At 35.7% G+C, this 23,007-nt stretch overlaps 1 protein-coding gene across 8 annotated transcripts in view; it reads right to left on the reverse strand.

The window, feature by feature from the left end:
* LOC309660793 (uncharacterized protein) overlaps positions 1-23,007 on the reverse strand; it is a 249,950-nt gene that overhangs the window by 68,215 nt on the left and 158,728 nt on the right. For 4 of the 8 annotated variants that reach the window (XR_014263609.1, XR_014263611.1, XR_014263612.1 and 1 more), the window contains 2 exons: positions 4,042-4,126; positions 1,963-2,071 (listed from right to left, as the gene is read on the reverse strand). The exons of 2 other annotated variants lie outside the window; for them this stretch is intronic. The gene's annotated coding sequence lies outside the window, so the exon portion shown is untranslated. Of the gene's footprint in view, positions 1-139; positions 3,752-4,041; positions 4,127-23,007 lie in introns of those variants that run through there. 2 more of the 8 variants (XR_014263615.1, XR_014263614.1) reach the window with 2 other exon arrangements.

Here is a 23,007-nt window from a genome sequence, read left to right on the forward strand (position 1 = left end):
CAAGAGAGGCCGCGACAGTGAGAGGCCCGTGCACCACAATGAAGAGTGGCCCCCGCTCGCCGCAACTAGAGAAAGCCCTCGCACAGAAATGAAGACCCAAAACAGCCAAAAATAAATAACTAAATAAATAAATTTATAAAAAAAAAAGAAATATACTGATATTTCACAATATATTTATTAAAATAATATCACACATTCTCATGGATTTAGATTTAAATTGCTTATTTGGATGAAAAGATGAGCACTTTAGATATCCACAGGCCATCTTTTTTTCCAGTAAATTTTGTGGTTGTCATAGAAAAATTATCAAAATTGTCCCATGTGTCATAAAATTTAACAAAAATCTACACTGAACACTCTTACTGTTATGTATAAATTACCTGTGCATAGTGTATTCCAGCAGGCAACTAACCACCTGAGGCTTATGAAGACCTTTATTTATATTTTGTATTACCTATATTTTCTATCACCCAAATAAAAAGTTGTGTTTTCATAAAATACCATTTGCTTATAATTTACGAGGTTTCACTGCAGCCTCTATGCACTTTGAGTGTTTGAATGAAGGTTTGAGCCTCAAATATAAACTTGGGATACATGTAGGCATTTTTTTAAAATTGCCACTAGGAAATTAGACTTCTCCTAGATTCTTTCACAAAAATCGTAGGTCTTGTTGGGCTTCTCTGAGAGTGTGTTGATTTTCCAGCTATCCAAAATTGGACTTGTTCCCAATAAGTTCCTAGGTCTTTACCTGATGGTCTTGAGATACCTGACTTTGGTTTAGTTGCCCATGAACTAGGGTCGAAAAGCAGCAGGGGGTTGATAACCCTGGAAGTTCAGTCTAATGCTCTGCCATTATGGAATTTCTCTGACCTGCTTCGTGACAGTAGTCCAATCCTTCATGTACTCTCCTTTAATGTGTATGTTTTTAACAGATGGATCACTAAGCTTTTGATCTCTGAGGGCTAAACTGAGGCATGTAGAATCAAGATTATTTACTGTTATGTTATAGTGTAACTGATATCTTTAATGGATTGGCTAAGTGATATTATGCCCCAGCTTATGAGATCTATACTAAATTAGTGAAGATATTCATATATCATACATTTATGCAAGACATATATTCTGTCTTTCAAAGCACTACAAAGAAATGTAAAACATAAATTTGATGATATTAGTTGTCTTTCTCTTCATTGAGCATAAATGTGTAAGCCTATAATTGAAAAGGATTTTATTACAACAGTTCCACAAAGTCACATTACAGAAAAATGTTAAGTGCCTGTTTTAAAAGTCCAAAACAGTACCCAGTCAGATGTCTTTACCATTTGTAGTATTTTGAGGACCACGCATATAGAAAATGAAGTAGCAGGGATAAAATAGACTTTGCCAAGAGAGGAACTGAAATTTACACTTCCAAAGTACATTTTTTATGAATCAGAATACAATATTTTTGCCTTTGACTATTAAAAAATTTTATTTCTAACTTTTTTTGCTTCATTGCCATGCCTTTTTCATTCGAGATTTAAATTTAACCATAGGTTTTTTTCCCCACACAAATAGACATTTTAGGGCAAAGAATACACAGTGCTATAATCGGAAGATGAAATAAGTAGTGCACACTCTCTGATATAATGTCAGGCATGGTATTTTTATTCATAAAATAAATTCCTAGAGATTTGCTGGTTTGGAAACTTACTTCAAACGGTTGTAAAATGTCTGGAAGACAGAGAGTGCTATTCAAATGTTTGTGTGAATGTTTCAGACCTTGCCACACCTTAAGGAAGAGGGAGTTTTGGGAAAAGGGTGTTCTCCTTGTGTAGGTAAAAACGACTAATATACATTATGACTCACTCATTAGCAAATTGTTAGCAATTTATTCACAGAAATTTCCAGGCAAAGTATCTTGTAGAATTGCCCAGGAGACTCCTAGAGGAAGTAATAAGTATTATTTCCATGTCTACTTACAAGGTGGACTTAGTGAACTCAGGCCAAGAAGAGTATTTGTCTCTTGTAGTAACCATTCCAATGTAACAATTTACTGTTATGATCTCTTTTCCATTGTCTAATAAATGGCCTGTAGCAACAAAGGAAAGAAATATATATATAATATAGAAACTTTGATTTTTCTATACAAATTTGTATATTAAAATGATTCAAATTCTTAAGGTAGTGAAAAGTCCTAAAACTGTAATCAGTTATTGTCAATTTCAATCACCCAGAACACCTGTTGTTTATCTATTTATATATCACTCTCTGTGCTAGGCATCCTTCTAAGTGCTTTACAAATACTTATCTACTTATTCCTTAGAAAAACTCTGTAAGGTAAATTCTGGCTTTATTCCCATTTTAAAGGTAGAGAAACTGAGGCACACCAAGGTAAAGTAACTTTCTCAAAATACCCAGCTATTAATGGCAGAGCCCGATACTATTCAGGCCAGCTGACTTCAGAATCTGTGCTCTGAACCTCTTCCATGCGGCCTCTCCGGTTTTTTACCTTTCCTCTTCTGCTCCTCCCTGCATCTGAGAACATCAGATTCATTTATGAACAAGTGAGAATTTCTTTGTCAGAGAATGAAAGAAAATAGGGGAGGCGGGAGGGCACAAGATTGAAAGTCTAATAGAACAAGGCATGCATGCAAGGACTCTCCTCATTGTTGAATACTGAAAATGAAATCCCACTTGGGACACTTTGAATCACAGCCTCATGCTAATGTTTACTAGAGGTAATAAATATGTGATACAACTTCACACTTAGAAGTGAAGAAATCAGCATACCTACAAAGATGGGTGTGGTTCATAGGATGGAGCTATTCTCAAATATGGGACAAAGTGCTTGGGTTATATCACAGAAATGTGGGAAAGTGTCAGACTCTTTTGCCAGGATGCACATTGCCATAAACTAGAGACCAGAGATAGCATAAAATAGATTAAATGCAGTAACCATAAAATTAAGATAACAATACCAACCTATATCTCAGAGATATTGTCATAGTAATTAATAAAATGACTATAAGCAAGGGAAAGAAGTTCTAAATTGAAAAACAGATGTCTCCTGATAATAAAAAACAAAATTAATGCCTTCCCATTTAAGGAGGAGCCACAGCAAAAAAAATATTTTTTAATATACAGCTGTCACTTTACTGGCTGTTTTTTCTCTATATGCATTTCAAATGATATGAAGAATATTCATAAATGGACTAAAGTTACACTAATACAGCCATATATTCATGAACTGGGAAGATTAAGGTTTTGTGATTATAGCAAATGAATCTTTGAGCCTTAATCCAAAAGAAGGAATTCCTGGTAAAACTTATGACAGTTACTGGCCTAAATGAGTCCTAGAGACCTGAAAAAGTCTGTGCATCTCCAGAAATATTTACTGCAAAGAGAAGCATAGGAATGAGGGTCTGAAGTCCATTGAGTGTCCTCTACTACCTACTACAATAGGTTTAAAACCCTGCATCCTTGTCAGATGGAACCCACAATTTACTACTCTGGTGATCCATTAAACCTTAGAGAGTCACACATGGCATTCAGATGCTTGTATAAAACAAACTGATAAGCAACATGACAATAGGGAAAGTGTCCTTTGCAACTGATTTTATACAAGCTCTTCCTTGAGAGACAGGCCTGTCTGATTTTTTAGTTAAATTCTAAAGCCAGTTGGTGGAACTTCCCTGGTGGTGCAGTGGTTAAGACACCATGCTCCCAACGCAGGGGTCCCGGGTTTGGTCCCTGGTCAGGGAACTGGATCCTGCATGCTGCGACTAAGACCCGGTTCAGCCAAATAAATAAATAAATAAATAATAAAGCCAGTTGGGACAAGAACATTTATTCTAACAGTTATTAATCTTTCATGGGTGAGAATTATTTCTAAATTCTAAAATCTAGCACAGCTGATTTTGTAAATAAATAAATAATTTAATTTGCAAGTTTCATATAAATAATTATGTGAACTGAAGTTGATGCTGGCAAAAGAAGACCCACTCTTTACATATTCTGGGGTTTTCTTTTTGAGAATGACATCTTTTACCTTTTTCTTACCTTTTACTTTTGGCTTAAACAAAGGAGAAAGGATTTTCTACGGTGCAGCTCAGATCTCTTCCAATCAAACTTCTGCTTTAAGTGTCTTAACAAGAGATTTTAAAATGAGAAAGTTAGGTAGCAGTCTTAACAAATTTAATTATTCAGTTCAATTATTTATTAATCATTTATTATGTATATGATACACAGAGGCTATGCAGGATATGGCGAAGACAGAATACTTTGTGAGATTTCCAATTTAATGAGAGAGAAAATCAAATCCAAAGCTAAGTAATAGAATAATGTGTGTAGATTAAAATACCACTGGACCATACTAAGAGATTCCAACTGCAAGTGATTCATCTGTGCATTAAATTTGAGAATCTCTTTTCTGAGAAACTGAGATATCATGATACTTTCAGACTATGTCAGATCATTGATGTGGTTTGCTGATAGTTAAAACACTTTCCCAAAATGAGTATGGATTTGTTGCCATTAATAAGGTTACCCCCCTGCCCCATGGTGGTAAAATTTTTCTCAGGATAGAATTTCTAATAGGCTTGATGGGAACACAAGCCAGAGTAGAATTCACTATTATCCATAAATAATCTTCATGCCAGCAGTATCTGATTCAGTGTCAGATAAAGGGTTCAACAAGAATTTAGTGAAGAAAGATAACTGTATGAATGTGAGATGGTGAAGGCATCTTGATAGATATGTACCATAAAGACTGATTTGACCGAAAGGAAAAGAGAGGCCACAGCAGGTGGGAAAGAGTGTGGGCAAAGCATTGAAGATGGAACTGCCCAAGGGATATAGGTGGAAGTGTGCCATGGGACACAGGGGATGGGAGCAGGGAGGGATTAAGAATTAGAATTCACCAGGGACATAGAGAATAGACTACTGGTTGCCAAGGGGTAGGAGGGTGGGAGAGGGCTGGATTAGGAGTTTGCGATTAGCAGATGTAAACTGGTATATATAGAATGGGTAAACAACAAGGTCCTACTGTATAGCACAGCGAAATATATTCAATATCCTGTGATAAAACATAATGGAAAAGAATATGAAAAAGAATGTACATATATGTATAACTGAGTCACTTTGCTGTACAGAAGTAATTAACACGACATTGTAATTCAACTATACTTCAATAAAAAATAAAAGAAAAATTAGAATTTACTTACATCTGAGGAGCAGCATGACATTTACAATACATCCATATACATACACACATACTTACATATGTATAATGTCTTTATTTATATCTATAATGAAGAAACTAGACTAAATCATTGATTTGTCAATACATTAGGAATAAGTAGGGTGCCTGTTAAAATAATAGATTTCTAGGCCCTACCTCATAAGTGATAACTGCTGGGAATAGGGCCTGGGATCTTCAGTTTTATGAATTCTTTCCTGATTCTGTTGCTCTGGAATATTTGGGAATTCTTGGAACTTAATGAACTCTTCCAGCTTTAATATTTTAAGATTCTGTGTTTAGGGAGTCAAAAGCAGAATTCTGGAACTGCGCATTTGATACAATTTTGATGAGATTGAAAAAGGAGTTTGAGGCATGTTTGCAAAAAACCAAGCTAAAGAGGTTATATACATTCTGGATACTATAGAAAGCCAAACTCTGTTAGAAATTTTACCATTCTCAACATACATTTTTAATGTAAATATATAAATTCAGGTTGACTACTTCTTAAACTATGGAGAGAAAGAACATACGATAAAATTTTGTTGTTTGTTTATTTTGGATATTATTGGAATGAATTAATATTATTTGTCCAACCTGCATATATATATGATATTTTGTTATCTGCCATCTGAATTTTTTTAAATTATAAGTCAGTACATTGGGTGGTAAGTTTTTTTGAAGCCACTCAGCATGTATCTTCTACATAATACTGTATATGTATGTTTCCTAAAGAATTCTTAAGAAAAAAGTATATATAACAACAATACTTAGTGCCTCATAAACCATATTTTCCAAAGCTAGACATGATTTTGTCATGTCACTCAATTAAATGTGATTTAATTGAGTGCTGCCTTCAAATGGCATTCTCTACTGGATGTCATGGAGATATGCAAATGAAGTTAAAGACATTGCCCTCATTCTCAGAGAATTTACAATATAATAGGGGAACAAAATGCAGATGAAAAGATATAACAACACATGCAAAGATGACATGGAAATAGGTACAAATTAATGTAACAAAAAATCAATGCTAAGAGAAATGGAATAATGGAATGATCAGTGTAGAGTAGAACCATTCAAGTGGTCTTGATGAAGAAAATTTATTTTAAATTGATGTTTGATAAAGGCACAAATATGAATCAAGAGACAAACAGTGGAAAGGATATTCTATTCAGAAAGCATGGCAAGACCTCTGGAGAACAAAGGGTTAGAAGAAAGAGCAAGTAACTTAATATGATTGTTAAAAGATATAAAACTTGTGCCCAAATATAAAAATGTGATATATAATTCCCTTCGATTCTGTTTAGAATGAACCCTTAATCATCAAATCATATATTTTTCCATTTCATGTAGGATAAGGAGACCTGTTATTAAGGATTCTGTGGAACTTTAGGGTTTCAACCTTCACTGAAAACCAGTGGCTAAAGAATATTGAAATACTGGTAAAGTTTTTAAAAAAACAAGAAATGAAGTTTGACCTAAGAAGAACACTTTTAAAAGTGTGTCTACAATATCTTAAAAATACAACTGCATTGCTCTTGCTCTTACAGTTGGAGCATTGCAATGATCAATTCTAAAAGCACAGACAGCAGTTTTAAAAGGTTATTCCAAGAAAATTTCTGGAAATCGAATGCAAAGTATGGATATATTCTTGTCTATAATAATTTTTTATTTTACTATAGAAATTCACATTCATAGTTTAAAGATAAAATAGCACTGGAGACAGATGAAGATTTAATAATCTCATAAACACGTATCTCACCTCCACCCTCTTTTCTAATATACTTGTAATTGTTTGGTGAGATCAGTAGTCAGAGTTTACAGCATTGTGATTATGTAAACACTGTATACCGCCAAGTATACTACAATTATGTTGGTGTTTCATAAGATTATTTTCCCTAGTTAATACCTAACTTTTTTTTGATTGGCCTGTTATGTGCCTATCTCTAATTTTCCCCAAAGATTCAAACAGACCTAGCAAAATTTTTTCCAAGTTTTCTACTACTTCAAATTGTCTATCCAGGAGAGGTCAGTTCAGCTCCTCCATTCTCCTGCTCCACTCTAGACTGTCTGCTCTCTCCATCTTTACACAGCCATCATCCTAATAATTCCCTTCACAATGTCTTCCCCTCTTTTCACGGCTCCACCTCTTCCTTTTTCTTGATCTACTCCCTCATTTTAACATATCCTCCAATCAATTCCTAGGGGAAACAAGGTGAATGGGAGGTCACTTTTTGAAACACTGAGAATTTGAAAATATCTTTATCCTCACACTTAATTGAGTAAGAATTATTTTTTCTTTCAGTTGTAAGAGTATGGCTCTATTTTCTTCATGCTTCAGTTTTGTTCTTGAGGTAACTAATGTCATTCTTATTTCTGATCTTTTATTCATGACCTGTTTTACCTTCAGGAAGACTTTAGGATTTTTTTTTTCTTTATTCCTATTCTGAAAGTTTATGATGATATGCCATTATATGGATTTTCATTGTATTAGGCACTTTTCATGGGAAGAAATTCAAATTTCAGCACTTTAAGATATTTTCTCTAGGGTCATTCAGAGTTTTCTATACACATTACTTCAGAAATGCTAGGAATAAAGGAAGTGACTGAGGATTCCACATTTCAGTATGAAGATTTTCACTACATACCATGTTTTCATCCCTACCTCTCACCCCTGTACTCTTAAATGCCAGGTACCCCCTGATCCTGATTAAAACTCTCCTCTCCTGAGATATGAGAAAGGGTCTATGTTTATCCTTCACAGTACTTGACACCTTCAATTGATGAATCTCTCATAGGTTCTGCATGGTGATTAACTACATCAGTAGGCCCCCACTATAATCACTTAGATGGTAACCCAACTAATTCAGTTCTCATTCCTCTATCTAATGTCCAGCTTCAAAAAATTTATTGAAATCTCCCTTATGTTATTGTCCCATCTCCAATTCTTTAAGAAACACAGAAAAAAGAAGGAAATGGCCAAAAATAGCTAGATAATCTATAATACTTATCTCGTTCTTCTTGTGGTTTAAGAAGTTAAGTTGTAGCCCTTAGATTTTTGTGTCTTTATTAGTTCCCGAGTATGAAAGCTATTCTGAATCACAGAATTATACAACTAGAAGAGGTCTTGGAAATTAATTTTACAGATGAGTTAATGGCAGAAGCAGAAAGAGAATATTAGTTTCAGGACTCTCATTAATAGCATTATGTATATTAGCATAGAATATTTCCCTAAGTAAAATGAAGAAATGCATTGGACATGGTTCCAAGATAACTGAGAAATGTAATTGCCTAAGAAGAATTTGAAAGAAAATGAAATTATATACAACAAAGGACTATTAACTTTAATGTACAAAGCGTTATTTCAAACCCATTTAGCCCCAAAAATAAATTTGTAATATAAAGTCAGCAAATAATTCAAAATAAAATAAAATGAGTACATAAATCAGGGTAAAAGCTAGGCTGATGTAATAAAGAGGCCCAAAATACAGTGGCTTAAAGAACATAGTAATTAATTTCTCTCTCTTATAACAGTCATGGGTGACAAAGTCCAAGTCAGCTGAGTGGTTTTGTTTCACACTGTCATTCAGGAACACCGTTTTCTCCCACCTTGTAGTTCTGCAATTTCCAAACCCATTGTCATAGGCTCACCCATGTTCTAGGGGAAAGACAGTGGAAAAAAAACCACAGGGAAGTAGGCAGTCAGTGTTTTAAGGTCAAGATCCATAAGTGGCACATGTCCTTCTGTTTACACTGCGGATAATCTAGCCACAAAGTGAAACCTAGCTGCAAGGGGGGCTGGGGAATGAGGCCTGTAGCTGAGCAGACACATGGAAAAGAGGGGAACTACGGATTCATGCTGCAGAAGAATGGAAGAAGGGATTCTGGTGGCAACTGGCTGCCTCTGACACAATGAGATACTACTTTTCAGGAATGCAATAAACAAATATCTCAAAATAACAGTATTCATTGTTAGCAAACATGAGCCGAAATGAGCACATTCTTATGTTCATGGTGGAAGATTTTCTGGTGTAATCTTCCCGAAAAGCAACTTGGTGATGCTTATCAAAAACCTTAAAAATGATCATGTCATTTGAGCCAGTAATATTAATCCTAGGAATTTAGAGCAATGGAAAAAAATCACAAAAGACCTCAAATATTCTTATATTTAAGAATATTTAAGGGACTTCCCTGGTGGCGCAGTGGTTGAGAATCTGCCTGCCAATGCAGGGGACACGGGTTCGAGCCCTGGTCTGGGAAGATCCCACATGCCGCAGAGCAACTAGGCCCGTGAGCCACAGCTACTGAGCCTGCGCGTCTGGAGCCTGTGCTCTGCAACAAGAGAGGCCGCGATAGTGAAAGGCCCGCGCACCGCAATGAAGAGTGGCCCCCAGTTGCCGCAACTAGAGAAAGCCCTCGCACAGAAACGAAGACCCAACACAGCCATAAATAAGTAAATAAATAATTTTTTAAAAAAAAGAATATTTAAGAATTGTTTATAACAGTGAAAGAGCTGGAAAAACATGAAGAATTTTGCTAGTTATCTTCATCTAAGGTTACTAACTCATGCTTCATCATATAAATGTTTCTGGTCATAATGGAACAGATGCTTTTATGATTTCCACCTGCTAATCCAACTACCCTTTTGCTTTGAAGAAAAACTCACAAAACTCACACGGAGGAGGAGGAGGGGGAGGGGGAGGAGGGGGAGAAGGAGGGGAAGGGGAGGAGGGGTAGAGAAGGGGGAGGCGTAGGAGGAGAAGGACAAGAGAATAAGAGGGAGGAGGGTAAGACTTTATCTACTGATTGAAAAAGCACATCACACCTGGGGAGGAAAATTATATAAAATGGTCAAACAGAATTATATTGTAGTAAAATCACCAGACTTGAAATATAATAAAATACTTATTTTGACATCCCAGCAATAACATCAACTTACTCATAAACAGGGTAACCATATAATGTAACTTCCAACCTTTGAGAATAAAAGACAGTGTTGTTAAAAAGTATGCCTGGACAATAGGCATAAATTGGGGCTATCCCACAAAAGCCAGTAAAGGAGAAAAAGAAAATCAGACAGGCCTTCAAGTCAACACTGAACATGAAAAATTCACTGAGCATTGCCTACAAATTACTGGAAAAAGACAGTCACCTAATAAAAAAATTATACCTGGCTATTTTATCATCTAAGTATAAGAGTAAACCATTTTGAAAAAGAAAAAACAATTAGATTAAGAACTTCATCCAAGTACAAGATGAATGAGGAAAAGGTGATGATGAATATTAATCCTATATAACCATAGGACCAAGAGTAACATAGATATAGGGTTATGATTACGGAATCAAGTGAAAATGGTATAAACTTTGACAATATAGAAATGAGATCTCTCACAAAAATTATATAGTGAAGCAGTTGAGAATCTGGGGGAAAAATAATGCACACTGATAACCTCATCTTATGTAGCTGGGATTTAAGATATATCACTTAAAACTAGAAAATAATATAATAGAGTCACAAGAACATGTAACAGTAAAATTAAACACTAAGAAAGATAATCAATCACAATGAATGGGAAAGAGAATGGGTAAAAGAATGGGAAGGAAAAAGAAATACCTAATTTTTTTTATTACTCATCGAAGGAAATTAACAGATACTATTTAAAATGGTAGAGGATTAAGAGTATTATGTAAAGTAATAGTTATAAATGTAATAAATAGAACACAAATGCAAACCTTCAAAACACTCAATCAAAATAATAACAAACCAAAAAACTTTAAACACACAAAAATATTTAAAGCATAATGTAATATTATAGAAGTATGACCCCAAAAGTACCTGTCATATCAACAAATGTCTAAACTAACCTATTAAAAGAGGAAAAATATTTTCAAATATATTTGCCTCTGGGTGTATACTTTTCACTTTGGGTGATTCCTCAATTACGCCTTTTTAAAAGTCTTGCAAAGGCAGTATGGACATAACATTCTAGGAGCTACATCACATGGCAAATGAAAGTGCTTGTGTTTGTGTGTCTTTCTGTGGATACATAAGGCCATGCTATGTGTGTGATATGACCTTTTATATAACATTGCTTTTGGGACACAATTAAATCTCACTTTAGAGTTATGTACATCTTTATGTTTGAAGGAGAGGCTTAGTTGGTTTGACCTGTAAAAGGTCTGAATCCATTTAAAAATGAGCCATTTTGTATACTCTATATTTTTATCCAATTATTTCAATCAACAAACTACATGATCCAAAAGCCACTAGAATTAATTATTCATCGTCAGTAAAACTTTGGCAATAACCTCTTTTAGGAAGTGGTAACATTGACTGGGAAGCCCACTGAAATACCTGAACCCATGGTGGGCTTGCACAGTTTGCCCTTAGTATCATTACACTGATTTTCAGCATGGGAATCATCTTGGCCCACCCTTCATAATATCCTTTATTAAATCTTGAAAATTAATTTTCACGGGTGACTGAGCTCAGTTAAATGGCTCTGATTTCAAGCCATTAAGGGATGCCAGCTTGTTAATGTGAAATATCAATTAAAACAAAAATTCCAAGCATTTCTTAAAGGAGTTTAGCTACATTAAGAAATCTTGGAGAGTCTCCGAGTTAATTTGCTTCACACATTTATTTCTTTTTCATTAACAAGGTTGGGACAACATCATGTAAGTGGTTAAATTTGTTTTTACTTAACGGATCACTGATCCTTCATGGTCTTTTCAAATCCATTCCACCAATCAACTTTTCAAAAACAAGTTCTCAAAACATCTGCATACACATGCAAATTTGTAACCTCAAAGAAAAAAGACAACAATTACAGAATTGCATACCCAAAATTAGACATTAAGACTGAGGGAGGGCTTCCCTGGTGGTGCAGTGGTTGAGAATCTGCCTGCCAATGCAGGGGACACGGGTTCGAGCCCTGGTCTGGGAAGATCCCACATGCCGCGGAGCAACTGGGCCCGTGAGCCACAACTACTGAGCCTGCGCGTCTGGAGCCTGTGCTCCGCAACAAGAGAGGCCGCGACAGTAAGAGGCCCGCGCACCGCGATGAAGAGTGGCCCCCGCTTGGCACAACTAGAGAAAGCCCTCGCACAGAAACGAAGACCCAACACAGCCAAAAATAAATAAATAAATAAATAAATAAATAAATTAAGACTGAGGGAATGTAGGCTGCAAACTGGAATTTGTGTCCAGGACCTGTTTCATCCCGAGCATTCTTTGATGCTGCAATTATTTTTCCAAGTTCTTAGTCTGAGGAAAAAAATAAAAAATTTGTTTCGTATTAACATTTTGACCCATGTTTACCATGTAAAGAGTAGTATTTATGGTTTTCTTGGAGTATGTATAAAATTGCTAGGTCATCAGTATGAACCATTTAACCATATCATATATGGTTTTTTCCTGTTATTCATAAAATTATAAGCACAGTAATAAAAAGTTATCACATACTGACTTTTAAATTAGATTAGCACTAACTTTTTCACCTTGAAACTTACAAAGTTATCTACCCTGGACTAATATTTTGTATGTGTGCTTTGGGAATTTTCAAATAATTATTTTTTATCTCATTTATTTCTCACACGGCCTTGTAAGGCAGACAGAGCCAATACTATTTTCTCCATTTACCAGTGAGCAAATGAAGTCTCTCGGTGCTCAGCTGATGAAATCCAGCTCCCTAAGTCTCACCAGTCTGGGAGCTTTTCCCCAAGCGTTTTCTCTCCTAAAGCTCACAAACCCACTACAATCTATTTAGAAAGTTCACACATGGTACAAGTTTGAAACAATTCTTAGGTTTCTTGGGAAAAAGTAGAAGAGAAGAAAAGCAAAATAAAGTATTGTTTCTGTTAAAAACAGCAAGTTATTTTACAAGCAAAATAAGTTTATTCAGGGATAGAAGAGAATTGCAATTCTCTGTAACAAAAACTATAGCCAAGTCCAGCAAACAAAGGAGAGTAACGTTACTTTATAGAGAGGGAAAGGTTGGGAGGAGGTATTTTGAATGAAAGTCCATCAGAGCAAAGTGAGAGTTCAGGCTAATGATGGTTTCCCAGTGGCTGAGTTGCAATGTTCCCACTGGTTGCACTTGTTGCTGGGCAAGCAGAAAATCTTCCTTCCTCTGCTGGGGTAGTAAAGTAGTAATCTTTTTCCTGTTGGAGGTTCAAGGTATGTCTTTTCCTTCTTGGGGTCTGCAGATGGCAATGAGTGGTAGTGCGTGAGAGTTTCCCCTTCTGGATTCCCAACTCCATTTTATTTTATTTATTTATTTTTAAATTATTTCTTTTTTTATATAAATTTATTTTATTTATTTATATTTGGCTGTGTTGGGTCTTCGTTGATGCACGCGGGCTTTCTCTAGTTGCGGTGAGCGGGGGCTACTCTTCTTTGTGGTGCGCGGGTTTCTCATTGGAGTGGCTTCTCTTGTTGCAGAGCACGGGCTCTGGGCGCCCGTGCGCCAGTAGTTGTGGCACGGGGGCTTAGTTGCTCCACGGCATGTGGGATCTTCCCGGACCGCGGCTCGAACCTGTGTCCCCTGCATTGGCAGGCGGAACCACTGCGCCACCAGGGAAGTCCCCCCCCAACTCCATTTTTTTTTTTTTTAAATTTTTATTTATTTATTTATGGCTGTGTTGGGTCTTCGTTTCTGTGGGCGGGCTTTCTCTAGTTGCGGCAAGTGGGGGCCACTCTTCATCGCGGTGCGTGGGCCTCTCACTATCGCGGCCTCTCTTGTTGCGGAGCACAGGCTCCAGACGCACAGGCTCAGTAATTGTGGCTCACGGGCTCTAGAGCACAGGCTCCAGATGGCTCACGGGCCCAGCTGCTCCGCGGCATGTGGGATCTTCCCAGACCAGGGCTCGAACCCGTGTCCCCTGCATTGGCAGGCAGATTCTCAACCACTGCGCCACCAGGGAAGTACCCCCCAACTCCATTTTAAATGAGGTTTCCTTTATTCAGTTTCACATTCCCAATCAAGGAAGACATTCTGCACTGAAGAGCCTTTGAAACAGACTCTCACAAACCGAACTGCTTGTACCCTTACCATAAATGGCATCCAGGCTAATTACTGCTAACAACCCCCAGAGGGAAAATTGTTACAGATTCACTGAGGACTGAAGCATTCTTCGGCTCTTCACTTTGTGCAGAAGGTTAAAAGAAAGATCTAACCAGCAACAAAGTTGTATCTAAGCACAGAATATGTAAGTGCTTGCTGAAGTTTTCTTGCAGATGTTTGAATATATATGTTATAACAGGTATATGAATTGCACTTTCTACCTACTAAAGATTTGTTATAAATTTGCTCATTTTCAGTTCCAATTCCAGCTGCAATTTCATAATGGGGAAGTAAGACTTTTATGTCAAATAATTACATTTCAGTAATAATCTTGTATTTCTTTGCTTTTACTTCCTATAATAACTCCCTATAAGAAATGGCTTCAAGTTTATCAAACTCTTTAAATCTGGATAACAGGTTACGTATTAAGGTAAAGATTTATATCAAATGCTAGTTGAGGGAAATTTTTTAAATTTAGGGAAGCCTTTCCTATGCCTAAAGATGAGACTGCTTTGACCAGACCTTCTTTGTTTTGGGCTGAGTCACTTGAATGGCCTCATTGAGTTATGTAAATGTAATGTTACCTGTATCTTTTGTCCGCCAGGAAGTTGTAACTAGACTATTTATTTGTTTGTTTACTTAGTGGTTTAGCAAAAGCTACCTCAGTAGAGCTGATTACCAGGGAGAGGTAGATGAATTTGTGTGAGGAGGCTTCAGCTTCCTGGGAAAGGAAAAAAAAAAAAAAAAGGAAGTTCCAACCTCCACTGTTCCTACTTCGCAAAGTTCAGAGTTGAGGAGTCTTGTTGGTACAGAGTAGACCAGAATGGCACAGAATAAGGCCCAGGTGTAGGATAGACGAAATAATCAAGTAAAATAAAATTTCCCTGAGAAAAGCAGGATTCTGGGCCAAAGACTAGAGTTCCACAAAATGCCCAAAGAGTTTTTTTCAAGGAAAACTGTCAAGGAAAACACCTTCTGGATGATACTGGAAGCTCCACTGGGCATAGTCAGTCTAGCATGTTTCTGGGCACTGGGGAGCAACGGCTGACTGTGGGAATGTGAAAGAGCTGTAATGCTGGAGCTCAATGTGACAACTGTGGCCTGAATAAGATCTGGATCTGCAAGGACCATCCAACAGCAGTGGACCAACATCTGTTCAAACCCATCTTTAACAATGACCACTCCATGGCCAGGAGAAGTAAAAGCAAGAGAAAACTGATCTGTCCTCTTTTTTTCTTTTCACAGTGTTTGGAACCGGACCGACTCTGATTGACTGAGAAAGGCCTTGGAATTCTTAGATAATTCAAGAGTTGAGGGATTTTCAAGAGAAATTCACAGGCCAATGTTAGTTACTAACATTTAAACATAAAAATTTTCTATCAGCACTGCTGTCTACAGATCACCTTCCCAGAAATTTTTAGTATAATAGACTCTTGGTTTTTTCTGATTTGTTTGAACTTACTAATAGTCATTTAAAAGTCTATGACATTAAATAATTTGTACTTTTGCTACGGCATTTGACTTGTACCCATTGCAAGAGCAGCGAGTAGAAATTAGTCACTTAGGTGTTGAGCACGTTTAGCAGGCCATCCAGCATCTAGATGTATTTAACTGAGACTCATACATATTTTATGGAGAAAATTTAATGTTATAGCTGTTTTGTGAGTATAAAATCTCCTAAAATTTTTAAAAAATAAATAAGAATTTTCACATAAAATCCTCTTGGGGAAAAAAGAAAGTTCTCCAGGAGAAAAAAAAAAAAAAAACCATCTGAGGATCTTGCAACCCTGGGCTCAAATTCTGATTGTAAATTCCAGGTGGAGCTGAATACCAACTGCCTGCTTTAGACGTGATATGTACCCTCTAGCTCACCACACCCCCACATCATTACTGACTGAGCCAGAGTGATACTTGCCATTTTCTTCACACGCTGTGATTTTTATCATTACACAAGTCCTGGATTTTGGACCCACCCTATTTATTCACAATACTTATCTGGCACTGGAGTTCACGAGCTCTGTCCCAGACTCTGTCGTTTGGATGGTAGTTGTAACCTCAGTTCCTTAGTATATTTCTAGCTCTCATCAGCAGAATGTCCTGCTGAATGAAGCCCACCTGATTTCTTCTCCACTCTACTCCTCTACTCTCTTCTACTCTTGTTCACAATTGTTGCAACTTGTCAACCAAAAAGTGGTCCAGGGATTTTGAATGTTCCCCCCAAAATCCTGCAGAAACTAAAGCCAAACAACACAAAGCAATTATTAAAGAAGCCCAGGTTGTAGGAAAGAGAGCTGTAAGTCTTCCCCTCCTATTAAATACAGACTCTTACTTCCTTTTCTTGGCTGTGCTCTGAAAATGGGGGAGGACCTGAGAAACACCAATACTGCTAGTTGAAAATTTAACTTTTAACATATTATTCTGATGAAAAGTAAAAATTTCCTCTTTTTTAAGAGGTTTTGACTTCAGATTGGAGGAAGCAGAGGAGACATGAGAAATAAACAGAATGTGAGATCCCTGAATAGATATTGGAACAGAGAAAGGATACTGATGAAAAAAATGAGGAAATTTGAATAAGACTTTTAATTTAGTTAACACTGTTGTACTGATGTTACTTTCCTGGTTTGGATCATTGTACTGTGGTTACATAAGATGTTACCATTAGGGGAAGCTGGGCAAAAGTTATATAGGAACTCTGTACTGTTTTTGCAACTTTGTCTAAAATTATTTCAAAGTAAATGTTTTATCAATTTAAAAAAGATTTTATATTTTTCTTTTGATGCATCTATTAAAAATATATATCTATGGTCTCAAAAAGAGTGAATATGTCAAAGACTAAGCTTTAAACAGCACTGCAATATTTAGAAAAAGACACCTGTACATTTGTGTAGAAAACCTTCTGTGACTGCATATACGTTCCCATGGCTATATATATACACACTTTGCTAACAGTTGTTAGATTACCCATGGCCTGACTGTCTGCCGGGATTTCCAAGTAGCCCTATAGCCTTACCACATGTTGAATGGTTATATTACTCCATTTTAGTCTTTTATTATTAACTTTGTCTGGACCAGGTCCAGAGATAGTCAGTGGCTCTGGAACACTATGTATTCTGTGTTCTACTGTAAGTCTTGCAGTGGGTCAGTTGCCCAAGCACTTCTCTTACCCTAATAGGAGGATCTAGCTGAGTCCGGCTGGTTTCATATATATGATACTCTTAGGGCTACTACCTTCTCCCTTAGATTCTCCACACCATTGTGAGTCAAATCTTTTTGTCACCAGCATTGGTATTTGCTACCCCTATGTCTTCATTCACTCATTAAGTATTTATGGAGCATCTATTATGTGTAATGCACTGGGCTAAGCACTGAGAATAGGGAAAGAAACACGTTGGACGTTGATCTTATCCTTATGGAACACATACACATACTTGGTGTGTGTACTTAGTGACTAAACAGCTGGCTGTTTTTTCTTCCTTCCTCCCTTCTTTCCTTCCTCTTCCTTCCTTTTTTTTCTTTCATTTCAGATCTTGAATGATAACTTCTCTCTGGCTCCTAGAAGTAATTTTAAAAATTTATTTATTAGTTCAACTCTGCTATATTAGCATCTATAACTTTTGTTTCCGAAAAATATTGTATGATCAACAAGTTTCATTGTATACAGTTTGCCATTCAATCTAAAATTTGTATATTTGTGAGTGTGGATATAAACATGCAAAGACTTGGAGGCCTTGAGTCTTGCTCTTTTCAACAGCCTGCTTCCATGGCAACAGAATCTATTAGAAGCAACCTTGTCACCACAACTTTAGGTCCAAATAATTTCACAGAAAAGATAAAAAGGTATGTGGCAACTCTATCTTGCTCCATCTTTTACATAAAGTAATTTCTCAGAAATATGATCAGCACTTGAGACAACAGTGATTAAAAATTAAAAGGCCCCGAGAGAGAGAAAAAGACTACCCATAACAAGGATCTTGAAAGCTTAATGAAAGGTAGAAGAAAACATGATAGGACTGCAGTCTTTAACCTTTTTTGCACAGTGAACAATTGATCCAAAGTTTAAAATGTGAAGATTTAGATCGTCATTGGGAGACTAAAATGTTCATCCTTAAGAGTTTGTACTTAGAGGCCCATGAAGAGCAAAAAAATTTTTATCCATTAAGGTTGAAGAAATCCTAAATTTATAGTGTCATTTATTACCTGGGTCAGAAAATTAAATATGAGTGCAAATACTTCATTATGTTCTTTGAACTTTGAATATCAGAGCACTTTCTCCAAAACAATAAAGGCAGAGGTGCCCTAGTAGGACACAGAATTGTCAGCCCAACATTTTTGTTCTTGGTTCACTGGCTTTCCACATCTCTGTACTCTAAAACACTCGGTGCTGATTTTGCTGAACTCAGTAGGTCATAGAGTCTTCTCATAAGGTTAAGGCCATAGAATTAATTCCTGTGTACATTAAGTTGTATGGTCACAGACAGCACCAAAATTTCCACTAGTCACAAGAAAGACTGGGCCAGCCAGCGAGACTAAAAACTTCATCTTCAAAACTGTTTACTGAAGCCATCATAATGATTAAATATAAACAAGTACAATACATATTACCCATTTGTATTTAGTTTTATTTTATTAGGGGATGTGGCTCAGGTTGTGATTGTTTGGTCAATAGATCCTCTTCAGAGATAAGGATAGAGTAATTTCTGTAAAGAGCAATAGACATAGGCTGGTCACTGGATATTCAATTTTTAAAATTTACTAATAATTTAAATAAATGTAACATGAATATATATGCAATCAACATCTAATATTGTCTGATGTCCACAGCAATATACATAAAGTGAAAGATTTATATTCACTTTATAGAGACTTTAGGACTCTGTATTATCATTTTGTGAATTTCAAAATACATAGACAAATTTTAAAGAGTTTAAATAAAGCCTATAATAAACAAATATTTATTTAACGTTTATTGTGTACTAGGCACAAAGACTTGGGGAAGATGCAAAGACAAAAAAGAAAGCTAATCTCATCTTTTACTGTCTATCTGGGGAGATGCCCTTGTAACACAAAAATAAGGAGGTGAATAAGGAAGGATGAATAGGGAAGTGCAGAGTATAGAGTGAATTGGTAGATAGATTTAGGATTTAAAGTTAGAGTATTAGGACTTAAATTTACAACATTAGAATCAAAGTTTTGGTGCTTTTAAATTCTGCTCCAGCAGCCTAGTTCATGGTAAAGAGTCTCTAGTGGCAAAAAATATATATATACTTGCATTCTTGTAAGTATTTTTTTAATAAATGTCTTCCTCCACCAGAATGCAAGCTCCAAGAGCACAGAGACTGTCTACATCTAACTTAGCATAACCACTGGCAGGCAGTAAACCTTCCATAAATAATTGTGGACTGGTTGAAGACAGCAAACCAAGTGCAAAAGCTACTTTTTTGTTAAATTTCTTTTAATTTTTAAGCCTAGAATTTTTTAAAATTTCATTTTGATATATTATACTTGCAAAATGTTGCAAAAATACTACAGAGAATTCCCATATACCTTCCACCCATATCCCATAAATATTATCTTATATAACCACAGCACTATCATCAAAATCAAGAAATTAACATTAGAATCAACCTTAACATTAAGTAATACTATTATCTAATTTACAGACCTTATTCAAATTTAGCCAATTTACCCACTAATGTCTTTTTTCTGGTTCAGGATCTAATCTACCATGACATGATGCATTTAGTTGTCATGTCACTTTACTCTCCTGTAATCTGAAGCAGTTACTCAGCCTTTCTTTGTCTTTTGTGAACTTGACACTTTTAAGAATGCTAGCCAGTTATTTCTTAGAATGTTCCTCAGTTGGAATTCATCTGATGTTTCCTCATGATTAAATTCAGATTATTCATTGTTGGTAAGAATACCACAGTAGTAATGTTGTGTCCTTCTCAATGCATCATATCAGGAGGCACATGGTATCAATTTGTCCCATCATAGGTGATATTAACTTTGATCACATGATGAAGGTATAAAACAACTGATAGAGAAAAGTATTCTGTTACAGCAGCCCAAACAGACTAAAATAAAAGAGATCCATGGCACACACAAAATACATTAAGACACTTTGTAAAAAAATCAGGTATGAAATAAAAAGAAGAAAAAACATTATTTTTCTAATCCGTTGATAAATTTACAACAATATAGGGCTCTTCAGAGTTTCTGTTTTATCTTGTGTCAGTTTTGGTAAGTTGTATTTTTCACAGAATTTATCAATTTCATCCAAGTTGTTAGAAATAGTGGCATAAAGTTGTTCATATATTCTCTTATTATCCTTTTAATGTCTATTAAGATCTATAGTGAAAGTCCCTCTTTATTCCTGATATACATATAATTTATGTCCCCTCTATTTCTTGATCCCTCTAGCTAGGAGCTTATCAACTGTGCTGATATTTCAAAACAACTAACTTAGCTTTGTTAAATTTTTCAATTGTCTCCCTACTTTCCACTGATGTTATACCTTTCTTCTTTTCTCATTAAAATATTTAAAAGCTATAAATTTCTCTCTAAGCACTGCTTTAGCTGCACTGTACAATTTTTATAATTTTGTGCTTTCATTATTAGTTTAAAATGTTTTCTAAATTGACTAGTGAGTTCTTCTTTTACCCACAGCTATCTACCAGAAAAACTAGAAATAACAAGTGTTGGTGAGTATGTGGAGAAAAGGAACACATGTGCACTTCTTGTTGGTGGGAATGTAAATTCATGAAGCCACTATGGAAAACAGTATGGATGTTCCTCAAAAAAATTAAAATTGAACTACCATATGATCCAGCAATTCTACTTCTGGGTTCTTATTCAAGGAAAAAGAAAATACTAATTTAAAAAGATATGTGCACCCCCATCTTCACTGCAGCATTATTTGTAATAGTCAACACATGGAAGCAATCTAAATGCCCATCAATGGATGAATGAATTTAAAAATTGTGTCATATGTATACAATGGGATATTATTCAGCCGTTAAAAAAAAGGAAATCCTGCTATATAGATCTATCTATCTATCTAGATACAAAGAACAGATTGGTGGTTGCCAGAGGCAGGGCAGGGGGTTGTGGGTGTGGGAAATTAGTCAACTGGGTTTTTTTCATTTAAACAACATTATAAAAATAAAGGATATTAAAAATGTTGTCATCAAACAAAAAATAATAAAGCAAGCAAGAAAAATACTCTTCGTTCATGCTATGAAAAGTTGCTAAAAGCTTGTCTTTCCAATAAAGGAAACTTGGAATTGATGTAATGGATAAAAGGAGTTTATGAAACATATAAAAGCATTCTTGATAAAATAAAAGCTTAAAAGATATTGTTTTTGGTAAGGTAAAAAAGTGTTTTTTTAAAAAATTCTGCTTTAGAAGATAGATGTTTTGCTCTTCTTGACTAGTAGATGCAAATAAAACTTAACTGTTTTCCAACAGGAAAAAAAATATGTTCAGTATTTCTCTTATTTTTTATTTTTTCCTCTGTAATTTTAACTTTTTTTTTTTTTACTGGTGTAAAGGTGCTTTACAATACTGTGTTAGTTTCTACTGTACAGCAAAGTGAATCAGCAATACGTATACATATATCTCCTCTTTTTTGAATTTCCTTCCCATTTAGGTCACTACAGAGCATGGAGTAGAGTTCCCTGTGCTCTACAGTAGGTTCTCATTAGTTATCTATTTTATACGTAGTATCAGTAGTGTATACATGTCAAAGACAAAGAATAGCATAAAAAGGATAAGTCATTGTCTTGCTGTTCCTTTTGTGGTTCCCAGTTCACACATGTGGGCACATAGTTCACAGTGTAAATTGATATATTGATCTTTCAAATGATTACTTAAGAACCATCCATTTAAACTTGAACCATTCAAATTTTTTCCCTTCTCATTCAACAACAACAACAAAAGGTAATAAAAATCTTTCTGTGATGCCAGACTTTTCCTAGTGAAAATATATGGTTTTCCATAACCAAAATAATTTCCTTTTGAAATCCAGGGTGTTCACGACTCCCACCAGTAGACACCGCTCAGTAATCCCTGTGAGTCACATGCGGCTGTGCAATCCTAGTCATGCTGTTAAGATAGCTGTCTCCTTGATGAGCATCAATGGCTTTGTGCAAATTTCTGAACAAATGTAAGGCTTACCCAGTGTCAAAGTGGGTAGTACCAATTTAAGAAAGGTGAGAATTTAGTAAGTCCTTTGAGACTGTCCAGAAAATACCTGAGAGATTTTTAAGAGTGTAACAAAGTAGAATGGAATTTCCCAGAGATGGTTGACTTAAGGAAAACCTCTTGGTCTCTTTTAGAAATTTGTCATTTGAGTAAAAATAAGATGCATGATTACTTTATTCCTAAGTGCCGATTAGGACCTCAAATAGTGCCTCGTGTCCATAAGCAAAAGTAATGACAAACTAGCTATAGAAATAATCTCAACCTTTAGATAAATTGTTGATCTTGATGTTTCTCTCTGTTGTGTTAAAAAAAAAATAGAAGTAGGTTATTTACCTTCCAAATGTTGAGGGATTCTCTAAATATCTGATGTTTTCACTGCATATAGAAGTCTGGTCAGACAGTTTTCTTTCAGTGTCTTAAAGATATTGTTCCACTGTTTTCTGGACATTATTGTTTTTGATATTAAGTCATTTGTATTCTTGTTCTCCTGTATGTAATGTGTCTTTTTTTCTCTGGTAA

This window comes from Balaenoptera physalus (genome assembly GCF_965194825.1).
Source record: "Balaenoptera physalus genome assembly, chromosome: 5".
NCBI classification, from domain to species: domain Eukaryota; kingdom Metazoa; phylum Chordata; class Mammalia; order Artiodactyla; family Balaenopteridae; genus Balaenoptera; species Balaenoptera physalus.